Raw genomic sequence first — 12,704 nt, forward strand, 5'->3', positions numbered from 1 at the left:
GTTACGGTGAGGTCATGCTAGATAGGTGCAGCCCTAAATCCAATGACTGGTGTCTCTGTAAGAAGAGCAGAGGAATACGCAGAGTCCCATGGGAAGAAGGCCATGTGAAGACAGAGGCAGAGATTAAGTGGTGCAGCTACAGCCAAGGAACACCAACAATTGCCAGCAACCATCAGGAGCCAGGAAGAGGTCAAAAGCTTTCTTCCCTACAGTTTGCAGGAGGAGTGTCACCCTGATGGCATCTTAGCTTCAAACTTCTACCCCCAGAACTGGGATGGAAGACATTGCTATTGTTCTATGCCACCCAGTTGGTGGACATGTATTAAGACGACCCCAGGAAACAAAGAAACAATCAATCCTCAGGTCCATTTACTGGGTGAGAAAATGTTTGGATGTTTGGTTTAAATCGGGATATTCAAATCTGTTCTCCCTGGAACACGTTGACTTATTGGTGCTTTGAGGAACAGCCAAGTGGTCCTCCAACTGCTTTTTCAGCCAAGTAGAAGAGAAGCTGTTAAACTGGTTGAATGTATTTTAAAATCTTTCAGTGCCCTTCTTGTTAAAAAGAAAAATTGATTTCCTCCTCCACTCTGAACCACAGCTAGCAGAAAGTGCTGTTGATTATAAAGAGCGTGGTAGCAGAAAAAGGGACAATTAGCTGAGAACTGGATGAAAATTAAGCATCCAATCTAACTCCATCTTATTTTCTAGTAATGCTTCCACCTAATTCACTTGGGAAATTAGTAATGTTGGTATTACTTTTATTTTGGTACTACATTTTAGTGTTTTTTTAATAGTTATTTATACGATGCAATTTTCTCATGTTTTTGTGGGAGGGGTAAAAAAGAAACAGCCAATGTATGGTAATATTTGTTTTACCAGGAATGATAGGATTTTATGTATATTACCATTGTATTCCAAGAATAATTTAAAAATATAAATAGGATGACCACAGGACTGGTGATCAAAAGGTGGTTTGGGGAAAAGGTAGAAATAAAACTGGAATTAGGAGTTCCCGTCGTGGCTCAGTGGTTAACAGGTCCGACTAGTAACCATGAGGTTGTGGGTTTGATCCCTAGCCTTGCTCAGTGAGTTAAGGATCCAGCGTTGCCAGGAGCTGTAGTGTAGATCGCAGAGGCAGCTCGGATCCTGCGTTGCTGTGGCTGTGGCATAGGCTGGCGGCTACAGCTCCAATTCGCCCCCTAGCCTGGGAACCTCCATATGCTGCGGGAGTGGCCTAAGAAATGGCATGCACACACACAAAAAAAAGAAAACTGGAATTAAGAAGGCTTTTTCAGTCTTACCTATGCTTTTAAAAAAATTGTTTATGAGGTCAATTTATCTTTACTTAAAATGAAGTAGCCAGTCGAATAGCCTCGGCCCTAACCCTCAAGGAAATTGAATCTGGCATGTGTAAAGCTGGTTCTCTAGTAGAAGAACAGGGAGCATCTCATGATAATTCTGCTCAAGCCAGCGAGGTCCCTCCAGAGTGGAAATGGCAGACATTTCTCAGCTCATGGGTACCATCTTTTGGTGGAGAGGAAAGTAGAGAAAGAAATAGAGCGTTTGGCTCCCTTATTGCCACCTTTCATAGTGCTTCCCTCAGCTCACTCGGAGGCTGGTGGGCTTAATACCTCACTAGTCCACCTTGGAAGATCACAGTATCAACACAGACCAAAAAAACATTTTCTTGTAGACCAGCTCTAATTATGAGATTTTTGCAATTATTTTTCAAAATTTCTAACATGTTTCAATACATTTCAAAGAATCTCAAGGGAAAATAAGTCACTGAGAAGGTAATTAGCCATGGCATAAAGAAGCAGAGACTGTATCCCTAGGTATCATTGTTTTTCTGAAGTCCAACAACCAGGTCTGTGAGTACATGTATGGGTGTGGTGTGTGTGTGTTTGTGTTCACGTGTGTTTCTGTGTATGAATTTGTGTAAGTGAAACAGAAAGAGAATAAGAAAAGTTCATTTGCAGGAAGAAGGGAAAATAAAATATAAATTAGCTACTTCACTTAATTTTTATACGTTTCTTATTGACTCTCTCCTTCCATTAGGATCAAAACTCCATGAGGACTCAATCTGTTATGTCACTGCTGTAGGCCCAATGAATAGAACAGTACCTGTCACTCAAGTCCCACAGTTTACATTAGGGCTCACTCTAGTCACTGACAACCACTGATCTTTTTTTTACTCTCTCCATAATTTTGCCTTTTCTAGAATGTCTTATGGCTGCAATCATACAGTATGTAGCTTTTTCACATTGGCTTCTTTCACTTAGTAATATGCATTTAAAATTCCTCTGTTTTGTTTTGTCATAGCTTGATAGCTCCCTGAGTAATACTGCATTGTCCAGATGGACCACATTTTATCCATTCACCTACTGAAATTGCTTCCAAATTTTGACAATTATAAATAGACCTACTATAAATATTCATGTGCAGGTTTCTGTGTGGACATAAGATTTCCGCTCATTTAGGTCAATACTAAGGAATGTGATTGCTGGATATTATGGTAGGAATATGTTTATTTTTATAAGAAATGGCCAAACAGTCTTCCAAGGTGGTTGTACAATTTTCATTCTTACCAGCATGACGTTGTATTTTCTCTGTTGCTCCACATGCTTGCCAGCATTCAATGTTGCCAATGTTTGAGATTTTAGTCATTCTAATGTATGTGTAGTAGAAACAATCTCATTATCTTTTAATTTGAAATTCCCTAATGATGTATGATGTTGAGCATCCTCTCATATGCTTATTAAAAAATATGAAAGGTATCACAAATTTACATGTCATCTCTGCACAGAGGACATATTAATCTTCAATTTTGCTATATGTGCTTCCAAAGTGAGTGCTGTCCTTTCTTTTGATTCCCAAGTTGAAGAATGTAATGATTAAAACAAATGTAATCATGAAATGGAGTTTGCAATTGCCTGAGGAGTCATATCTATTTCCATGAAATATAGTATGAGATCAGACCTGTGAATGGGGAAAGAGCAAGAGCTGTCTAGAAATACAGAAGAGAAAAAAATTGTAGGAAGAAAGTGTACTTTCAGACAAAACCACAAATGTATCCTAGGGTCAAGTGTGCAGGCAAAAACAAGGCAGGTTTTTAGAAGGAAATTAAAAAGGGAGGGAGGGGCAGGGAAGTAATGGGAACTTGGCTTTAGAAACACGTAGCAAGTTTTCTTCCAACATTTTAATTTCACTTTTGTGTTCTGTCTCCTGTTTATAGAGTTTAGGAAAACAGTATGATTCAACACTTATAAAAAGGTAATCAAACTGTTTAGGGCAGGAAGATTTTAAACTTATAATTGGACACCTGTATTTTAAGATGTGTGAAACTCTATACCATACCCTAGGCCCTGTTTGGGTGCTGGGAATAAAAAAATGGAACAATGAAACAAACAAATTTTCTGTTTTAATGGAAGTTATATTTCAGTGGCTGAAGGCAAACACTAAAAATAAACAAACAAAAATATAACACATAAACTATAGAAAAATAAATCAGGGTAAACTGAAAAAGTAACACTGATGTGGCTCATATTTATAGAGATTTACTGAGGAGAGTTTTCTTTTAATATTATATCTGAGGAGATCCTGAAGCAGGCCAAGAACACCTCAGTTGAAGAAATGACAAATGCTAAGGTCTAGGAGTGGAACTTCCTTGGCCTGTTCAAACAACAACAAGGAGATTTGTGTGCTTGGAATAATGGCCAAGGTGGCTTGCACTTTGAGATAAATGGGCAAGAAGAGAAATTAAAGAGTTGAGGTGAGACATGTAAGGGAGAAAAACATATAGGGCTGTGTAGATCTATGAAATAACTTTCCTGAGAGTAGATATGAAAATGCAATCAACCAACTTGTCCTAGTTGGTATCTACAGCACACTCCAGCCAAAAGAGAATACACTGCTATTCACTTGCAGATAAACTATTATCAAGATTGATCATATTTTGGATAATAAAATAAGTATGATTAATTTAAAAATCTTTTTATTTTCTAATTTTTAAATTTTCTTACAACTTTTAAAGCTTACGTCTCATTTATAGTTATGACAAAATATTGGCTATATTCATCGTGTTGTACAATACATTCCTTAGTCTACCTTATACCTCCCATTTATACCTTCACACAAAAACCTATCTTATACCTTCCCACAAAATTCTGTATCTCCCACTTCCTCACCTCTATATTGCCCCCTCTCCAGTGGTAACCATTACTTTGTTCTCTATATCTGTGTGTCTGCTTCTTTTTTGTTATATTTACTAGTTTGTTGTATTTTTTAGAGTCCACATTTAAGTGTTATCATACCATAATTGTCTTTCTCCATCTGATTTATTTCACTTAGCATAATGCCCTCCAAGTCCATAGATGTTGCTGCAAATGGCAAAATTTCCTTTTTTATGGCTGAGTAGAATAGAATGAATATAGAAACATGACAAATAAGAAAACATGGAATATATAAAAGAGTACACAGAGGAAATTTATAGCTCAAAAAATTTGTTATCATTAAGAGACTCAAATAACATAACTCAGCTTTCACTTTAAGAAACTAGCAACATGGAATTCCCATTGTGGTTCAGCAGTAACAAACCTGACCTGCATCCATGAGGACACAGGTTTGATCCCTGGCATTGCTCAGTGGGTTAAGAATCCCACATTACTGTGGCTCTGGTGTAGGCCAGCAGCTGCAGCTCTGATTTGATGCCTAGCCTGGGAACTTCCATATGCTCTGGGTGCAGCCCTAAAAAGACGAAAAGAAAGAAAGAAACTAGAAACAGAAGAGCAAATATAAAGTAAGGAGAAGAAATCATAAAAATCAAAGAAGAAATCAGTGAAATAAAAATATACAAAATGACAGAGAAATTTTAAAGAGCCAAAACCAATCCTTTGAAATAAATTTGGAATACCTCTACCAAGGTAAATAACTCCAAAGAGGAGTGACACAATTAGGCTGAGAAAGGAGATATCACTACAGATTCCATCGCTATTAAAAAGAAAGTGAAGAAATATTAAGAAGGACCTTTGCCTAAGAATTTGACAACTCATATGAAATGGACAAATTGCTTGTATGACAAAATATCAAAGTCCTTGCAAGAAGAAATAGACAATCTGATTTGCAACATCCTACACTAAGGACACTGAAGTTAGAGATAAATCCTTCCTAGGTCCAAAGTTTCACTGGTGAATTCTACCAAATATTTTCAGAAGAAATAATACCAATTCCAAGCAAAGTTTACCAAAAAATTTAAGCGAAAGGAATACTTCCTAACTTCTATGAGCAACATCTTGAAGCAAACGAAAGACATCACACCGAAAGTGAACTATGTTTATGGTAGTGTTCGTTTATGAAATGTATAGAAATATCAAATCACTCTTGTGTAACAGGAACTAACATGGTGTTGTAGGCCAATAATATTGCAAAAATAAACAAACAAAATTGTATAAAAGAGGTAAATTTGTGATTACCAGATGTGGAGGGTAGGGGAGAGGAAACTGGATGAAGGTAGTCAAAAGGTACAAACTTCCTGTTACAAGATAAGTACTAGAGATGCAATGCACAACATGATAATATAATTAACTATGCTATATGTTATATATGAAAGTTGTTAAGAGAATACATTCAAAGAGTTTTCTTCACAAGGAAAACATTTTTTTAATTTCTTTAAGTTTGTATCTGTCTAAGATGATGAATGTTAATTAAACTTGTGATAATCATTTCATGGTATATACAAGCCAAATTAATACACTGTACACCTTAAACTTATATGGTACTACATGTTAATTGTATCTCAATAAAACTGATAAAACTGGGGAAAAAAGTAAACTGCAGATCACTCTCTCTCATGAACATAGACACAAATATTCCAAATAAAATATTATCAAATCAAATCTAATGATACATAAAAGGGATAATACACCATTTCCTTCTAAGATTTGTCCTAAGAATTTGAGATTTCTTTAGCAGGAAAAAAATCAGACAAGTCCAGAGTCAACTACCCTTCAGTAGCATCAAGCCCATCTACAGCACAGACTATGGATGCTCATACTATTCTCCAATAAAAGGAACCAGGGATTCTTGGACAAATGGTTAATTCAAGGACTGAGCAAAAAATAGACAAGGTGAGCCTGTAGCCTCTTATAATGCAAGATATTAAATATTAAAAAAATTCACAACTAAGGGGGGTATGTCATAGGAATGTAGGAACCAACTGAGAGTTTCTAATAACCAAAACTAGAACAGTTTGAGCAAGAAAACAGTGTTGAATTAGAACCCAAAGTATAAATAAATACTCATATAATCAATATAATCTCATACTCATATAAATAAATATTTGTGGCATTTGTTATGACAGCCATCGGAAACTAATACAGAGGGAACTAGCACTACTTTTCTATACAGTGGGGTAGATGCTTTACACACGTTGTTATCAGGGGAATCCTTCTCTTTGTCCAAACCAATTCAAATGTACCTACAACATTAAGTACTTCCGTGAGAGTTATTTTCATGATCCATTTGCTTTGAGATACAAGAGAAAATTCAATTCCTACATGTCTGGTTTGGGGAAGAGAACAGAGATGGATAGCCACGGAAATAATATATTGGTCTCTAGTAAGCCCTGTCAAAGGACCCCAATGGAAAGAAAGCCAGTAGTCAGAAGCATCAGGGTTGTGTTAGGTAAGGGTTCAAATAGTCCCTTAAAGCTCCTTAGTGATAAAGTCTGACACGCAGTATGGAGATTTGCACTCCTTGCACTTTTACTAAAGTTCTGACAGCATTGGGAAGTCTTGTACATCAGTTATGCTGCCTGGTGGGGTCAAAACATTATTGGGAGGAATCGTGAATCCCACTGGGAAATGGGAAAATCACTCTGGACACACCTAGCAGGATCAGACATGAATAGCCCTCAGGATCTCAGAAATACTTGCAAGTAAGTTTATAGAGAACACTAGGCAAAAGGTAATTAAAAAAGAGAAAATGTCTACTGTTGACATGACAATATTTAAAGCCTAAAAGGCCTAGGAAATTTGGATTATAATTCTTCTATTTAATTCTTATAACATCTCTCCTAGGAAAGATGTGAATATGGCAAACCAATCTCTCAGTATAAATTTTTTGAGAATATAATTATTTGTAGCCTTAATCATCAATTACTTCACCTTTTTAAAAACAGTTTTTGGTTTTTGCTATCTCCTGCCCACCAGAAGGTACATATCACTTCTGGCTTCTGAATCTACTGCATACCAGTCAATCAGGAATAATATAAAATGAGGCATTGGAAATTGCACATGGTGTCCTATATAATTAAGATGATTTTATTACATATGAAACAACATAATAACAGTACCAGTGGGAGAAAGAATTGTGCCAGATATAGATAACTGACAGCTCTATATTTAAACAGAAAGTTTGCGGAAACACTAAAGATGGACTTAAAAATAATAAACTTTATGAATATCTTAGATTTTTGAAATTAAAAATTTTTCCCTGAGTATCTCATCTTTTTTAAATTAAGCAGTGAAAAAATAACTCTAAATTTACAAATTTGAAAGGTATATCTGTATTTTTAAAAATATCTAAATATTCCTCCTGCTTTTCTCTGATTCATTGCTTCTTTCAAGCTGTTTTCCCTAGGACAATAATAATTTCTAGGGAACCAAGAATTTAGGAGAAAACAGATTCAAAACCAATTGTTTTTGAGTTTATTTTTAGTCTTTAAAAATATAATGCTTAATGCCATTTACCTTACTACATTGAATAATGTTCCTATCAGAGTTGTTGCAATCACCGTCTGCTAAATAGCTAATGAAGGTGATAATTAATGAAAACATAGGCACAATACAATCTGATTGATTGACATTCACAAGACCCTAAAGAAAGCTACAGGGATTGAAGAATTAGTTATAAAATTTCCATAACCTTTATTTGTCATAAGCCAAACTTTTTAGTTTTGGAAGATAGTACCTTAGAGTATTCCCAACACACACACAAATAAATAAATAAAACAACTCTTTTTTTTTTTTAAATCACCACTATTATTTAATATTAGCCAATAGCTTACAAATTACCACAGCTAAAACATATAAGTTTTACTCTTTTTTTTATAATTTTTTTAATTTTCCCACTGTACAGCAAGGGGGTCAGGTTATCCTTACATGTATACATTACAATTACAGTTTTTCCCCCACCCTTTCTTCTGTTGCAACATGAGTATCTAGACAAAGTTCTCAATGCTATTCAGCAGGATCTCCTTGTAAATCTATTCTAAGTTGTGTCTGATAAGCCCAAGCTCCCGATCCCTCCCACTCCCTCCCCCTCCCATCAGGCAGCCACAAGTCTCTTCTCCAAGTCCATGATTTTCTTTTCTGAGGAGATGTTCATTTGTGCTGGATATTAGATTCCAGTTATAAGTGATATCATATGGTATTTGTCTTTGTCTTTCTGGCTCATTTCACTCAGTATGAGATTCTCTAGCTCCATCCATGTTGCTGCAAATGGCATGATGTCATTCTTTTTTATGGCTGAGTAGTATTCCATTGTGTATATATCCCACTTCTTCCGAATCCAATCATCTGTCGATGGACATTTGGGTTGTTTCCATGTCCTGGCTATTGTGAATAGTGCTGCAATGAACATGAGGGTGCACATGTCTCTTTTAAGTAGAGTTTTGTCCGGATAGATGCCCAAGAGTGGGATTGAGGGGTCATATGGAAGTTCTATGTATAGATTTCTAAGGTATCTCCAAACTGTTCTCCATAGTGGCTGTACCAGTTGACATTCCCACCAACAGTGCAGGAGGGCTCCGTTTTCTCCACAGCCCCTCCAGCACTTGTTATTTGTGGATTTATTAATGATGGCCATTCTGACTGGTGTGAGGTGGTATCTCATGGTAGTTTTGATTTGCATTTCTCTTATAATCAGCGATGTTGAGCATTTTTTCATGAAAACAACTCTTTTTAAACAGCAACAGCTTCCAAAATATTTCAGACTATTTCCTACTTTTTTTATACTATGTATGTAATAAATTCTTCCTTTTAACACTTAGCACCAGTATATTATTCAAATATAGACTATTTTGAGGCATAGTAGAGTCTCAGTAAATGCACAGTTAGAGGCTCATATTTGGAATTATGCCAACCTACCAGCCTACATGGCCAGCTCTAGGATATCAGCTATTAATTTCTAAGCAAGACTGTTTTTGGAAAATATTACTAGATTTAATTTTCAGTTATTTATAAGCAACAATGAATTCACCAAATTCACTTGAAATTTTTCTTGCTATGAATTGATAACCCTAAGCAATAATCATTTTGTGACATATTTATACTACTTAGTAACAAGAAGAATGAATACTTCATTCTTCTATACTGCAATAGCATAAATGAAACTTAAAATAATACCATTAGTGAAACAAAAAGCCTGATGAACAAAAATTAAATAGCATATAATATCATTTACATACAATTATAGAGAGTAAAGAGTGACAAAAATGTATATTAGTGGTTGTCTGGAGCAGGGTGTGGCTGGAGGCATGGGAAAAGGAGTTACTAAAGGATACAAGGAATTTTGGAAGGTGATGATTATGTTCCTTAGTTTGATTGTGCTGATGTTTTCACAGGAAGATAATTGTGACAAAACATAAATTTGTATACTTTATATATTTATTTATTACAACTGGGTCAAACTTTAATACATCTTCATTATATTCTTTTATCATGGAAATGTAAGTTGATTTTAAAATTAGAAAAACTGAACTGTTATCATATATATGGTAAAAGAGTGTTCCCATTGTGGCGCAGCGGAAACAAATCTGACTAGGAACCATGAAGTCGCAGGTTCGATCCCTGGCCTCGCTCAGTGGGTTAAGGATCCGGCGTTGCCATGAGCTGTGATGGCACAGACACTGCTCAGATCTGGCACTGCTGTGGCTCTGGTGTAGGCTGGTGGCTATAGCTCTAATTAGACCCCTAGCCTGGGAACCTCCATATGCTGTGGGTGTGGCCCTAAAAAGGACAAAAGACAAATATGTGTGTGTGTGTGTGTGTGTGTGTGTTTTGCATATATATGTTTTGCATACATATGTTTCGCATACATATGTTTTGCATATATATTTCACATATATATTTCATATATATATGAAAAAAGATAAGCCATTCTCATCTTGAGAGATAAAGAAGTACTTGCTAATATTCAACATACAGTCACAATAAAAACTCATAACTATAACACACTATATGATAAAAAGCATCTGTTCTATCTTTAATCAACATCAATTTGATAGTGACATTGAATTAACTTACTCAGAGATGAAGAATAAGAAAACAATACTTAAAAATGCCCACTTTTGTGCTGCATTATAGCAGATATTATAGTCAGTGCAAGAAAGCCAAAAATGAAGAATGAATGTATAAATGAATAAATGAATGAATGAATGGATAGACAGAGTATTTGAAAGGGAGCAATGAAGTTGTCATTACTGTAGATGGAATTATTATATCTGCAGAAAAGTCCAACAGAATTTACAAATCATATGGTAAGGTAATTAGAGAGTTAATAAGTAAATTATCCACTTCTCTTGATGTAAAGAAAAAATCAATTATGCTTCTATCCATAAGCACAAAACAGAAAGAGACTTTCTTCTTAGAGAAATACAATAAGTAGAGAAATAAAATAGCATTTGTCTCTTTTTTTAAGGCTACACCCATGACACATGGGAAGTTCCCAGACCAGGGGCTGAATCTGAGCCGAAGCTGAGACCTACACTGCAGCTGCGGCAGTACTGGATTCTTTAACCCACTGCACCAGGCCAAGGATAGAACGCACCCCCTCCTCAGTGACCAAAGCCACTGTAGTCAGATTCTTAACCAACTGCGCCACAGAAACATTTGTGTTAAACATAAAAATGTTAAGGATAAATCTGACATAAATTTTGCAAGATTTCTACACTAAAATCTATAAAATATTTGGTGAAATTAAAGAGCTAAATAAATTTAAAGTGGCTAGAAAGACACGGTATTGTAAAGAGGATAATTTTCTCAAGTTGGTAAATTCAATCTGCTCTCACAGAAATTTCTGGCATGTTATAAGTGTGTGTGTACATGCTTGTGTGTGTGTGTGTGTGTGTGTGTGTGTGTAAAACCCAACTTGGAATTTATATAAAATACAAATAATCAAGAAAAAATAAGGCACGGTACTAGACAATTAGACCAACAGAAAAGAATGGAGAGTAAAGAAACACACACACACACACACACACACACACAAACCTTCATCTGATTTAGAACAATGGGAAACTATATTCTATTCAATAAATGGTGCTGGATAGATTTGATATTCACAAAGAAAAATATTAATTTCTAATTGTACATACTATTTCTAATGGTAAAATCAACAATGCTTTTAGAGAAAAATGTGTAACGATGACATTGAGGTAGGAGAAAATTTCTTGAACATTTATAAAGGTAAAAATGAAACATTAATGTTAATAATGCAACCACAAAAGACCCAGAATTGCCAAAGCAATTCTGAGGAACAAAAACCAAGCAGAGGCATAACTCTCCCAGACTTCAGGCAATATTACAAAGCCACAGTCATCAAGACAGTGTGGTACTGGTACCAAAACAGACAGACAGACCAATGGAACAGAAGAGAGAACCCAGAAATAAACCCAGACACCTATGGTCAATTAATCTTTGACAAAGGAAGCAAGAACATAAAAAGGGGGAAAGACTGTCTTTTTAGCAAGTATTGCTGGGAAACGTGGACAGCTGCAGGCAAATCAGTGAAACTAGAACACACCCTCATAGCATGCACAAAAATAAATTCAAAATGGCTTAAAGATTTAAATATAAGAAAAGAAACCATCAAACTCCTGGAAGAGAATATAAGCAAAACATTCTCTGACATCAATCTTATGAATACTTTCTCAGGTCAGCCTCCCAAAGCAACAGCAACACGGACGGAACTAGAAACACTCATTCTGGGTGATTTAAGTCATAAAGAGAAAGACAAATACCATATGGTATCACTTATATCTGGAATCTAATATATGGTACAAATGAACCTTTCCACAGAAAAGAAAAACATGGACTTGGAGAATAGACTTGTGGTTGCCAAGGGGAGGAGGGGAGGGATTGGGATGGATGGGGTTCTTGGGGTTAATAGATGCAGACCATTGCCTTTGGAATAGATTAGCAATGAGATCCTCCTGTGTAGCACTGGAAACTATGTCTAGTCACTTATGATGGAGCATGATAATGGGAGAAAAAAGAATCTATACATGTATGTGTAACTGGGTCACCATGCTGTACAGTAGAAAATTGACAGAACACTGTAAACCAGCTATAATGGAAAAAAATTAAAATCATCGTATAAAAAATATTCATAAAGATACATTAATAACTTCTCATAATAAAAAGGATGCTATCAACATGGTGAAAAAAAAACCCAATAGTGGGATACATAACTCTGACAGAAGAATTTTATTCCAAATGCATAAAAAGTTATGCATATGAAGATGTAAATGTCCCCCAGTGATAAATTCTTCAGTAGTCACTTCGCACAAAATGATATTTAAATGACAAGCATACAAGAAGGTGCTCAACTTAATTTTTCATCATAGAGATACAAGTTAAAACACAAACCATTACATACCCAACAACCAGAACAGCTACCATGAAAAAGACAGACAATGACAA

At 35.6% G+C, this 12,704-nt stretch overlaps 1 long non-coding RNA gene and 1 pseudogene across 16 annotated transcripts in view; both read right to left on the reverse strand.

The window, feature by feature from the left end:
- Positions 1 to 12,704, reverse strand: part of LOC106507803 (uncharacterized) — a 638,301-nt gene that overhangs the window by 290,277 nt on the left and 335,320 nt on the right. The gene's annotated exons all lie outside the window — the stretch shown is intronic.
- On the reverse strand, positions 2,765 to 2,858 carry LOC146401025 (U6 spliceosomal RNA; annotated as a pseudogene).

This window comes from Sus scrofa, chromosome 8 (genome assembly GCF_054392235.1).
Source record: "Sus scrofa isolate SSC_HxYL_T2T_F1_AM1 chromosome 8, Sscrofa_HxYL_maternal_Yorkshire_Landrace_v2.0, whole genome shotgun sequence".
In the NCBI taxonomy this organism is placed as follows: Eukaryota; Metazoa; Chordata; class Mammalia; order Artiodactyla; family Suidae; genus Sus; species Sus scrofa.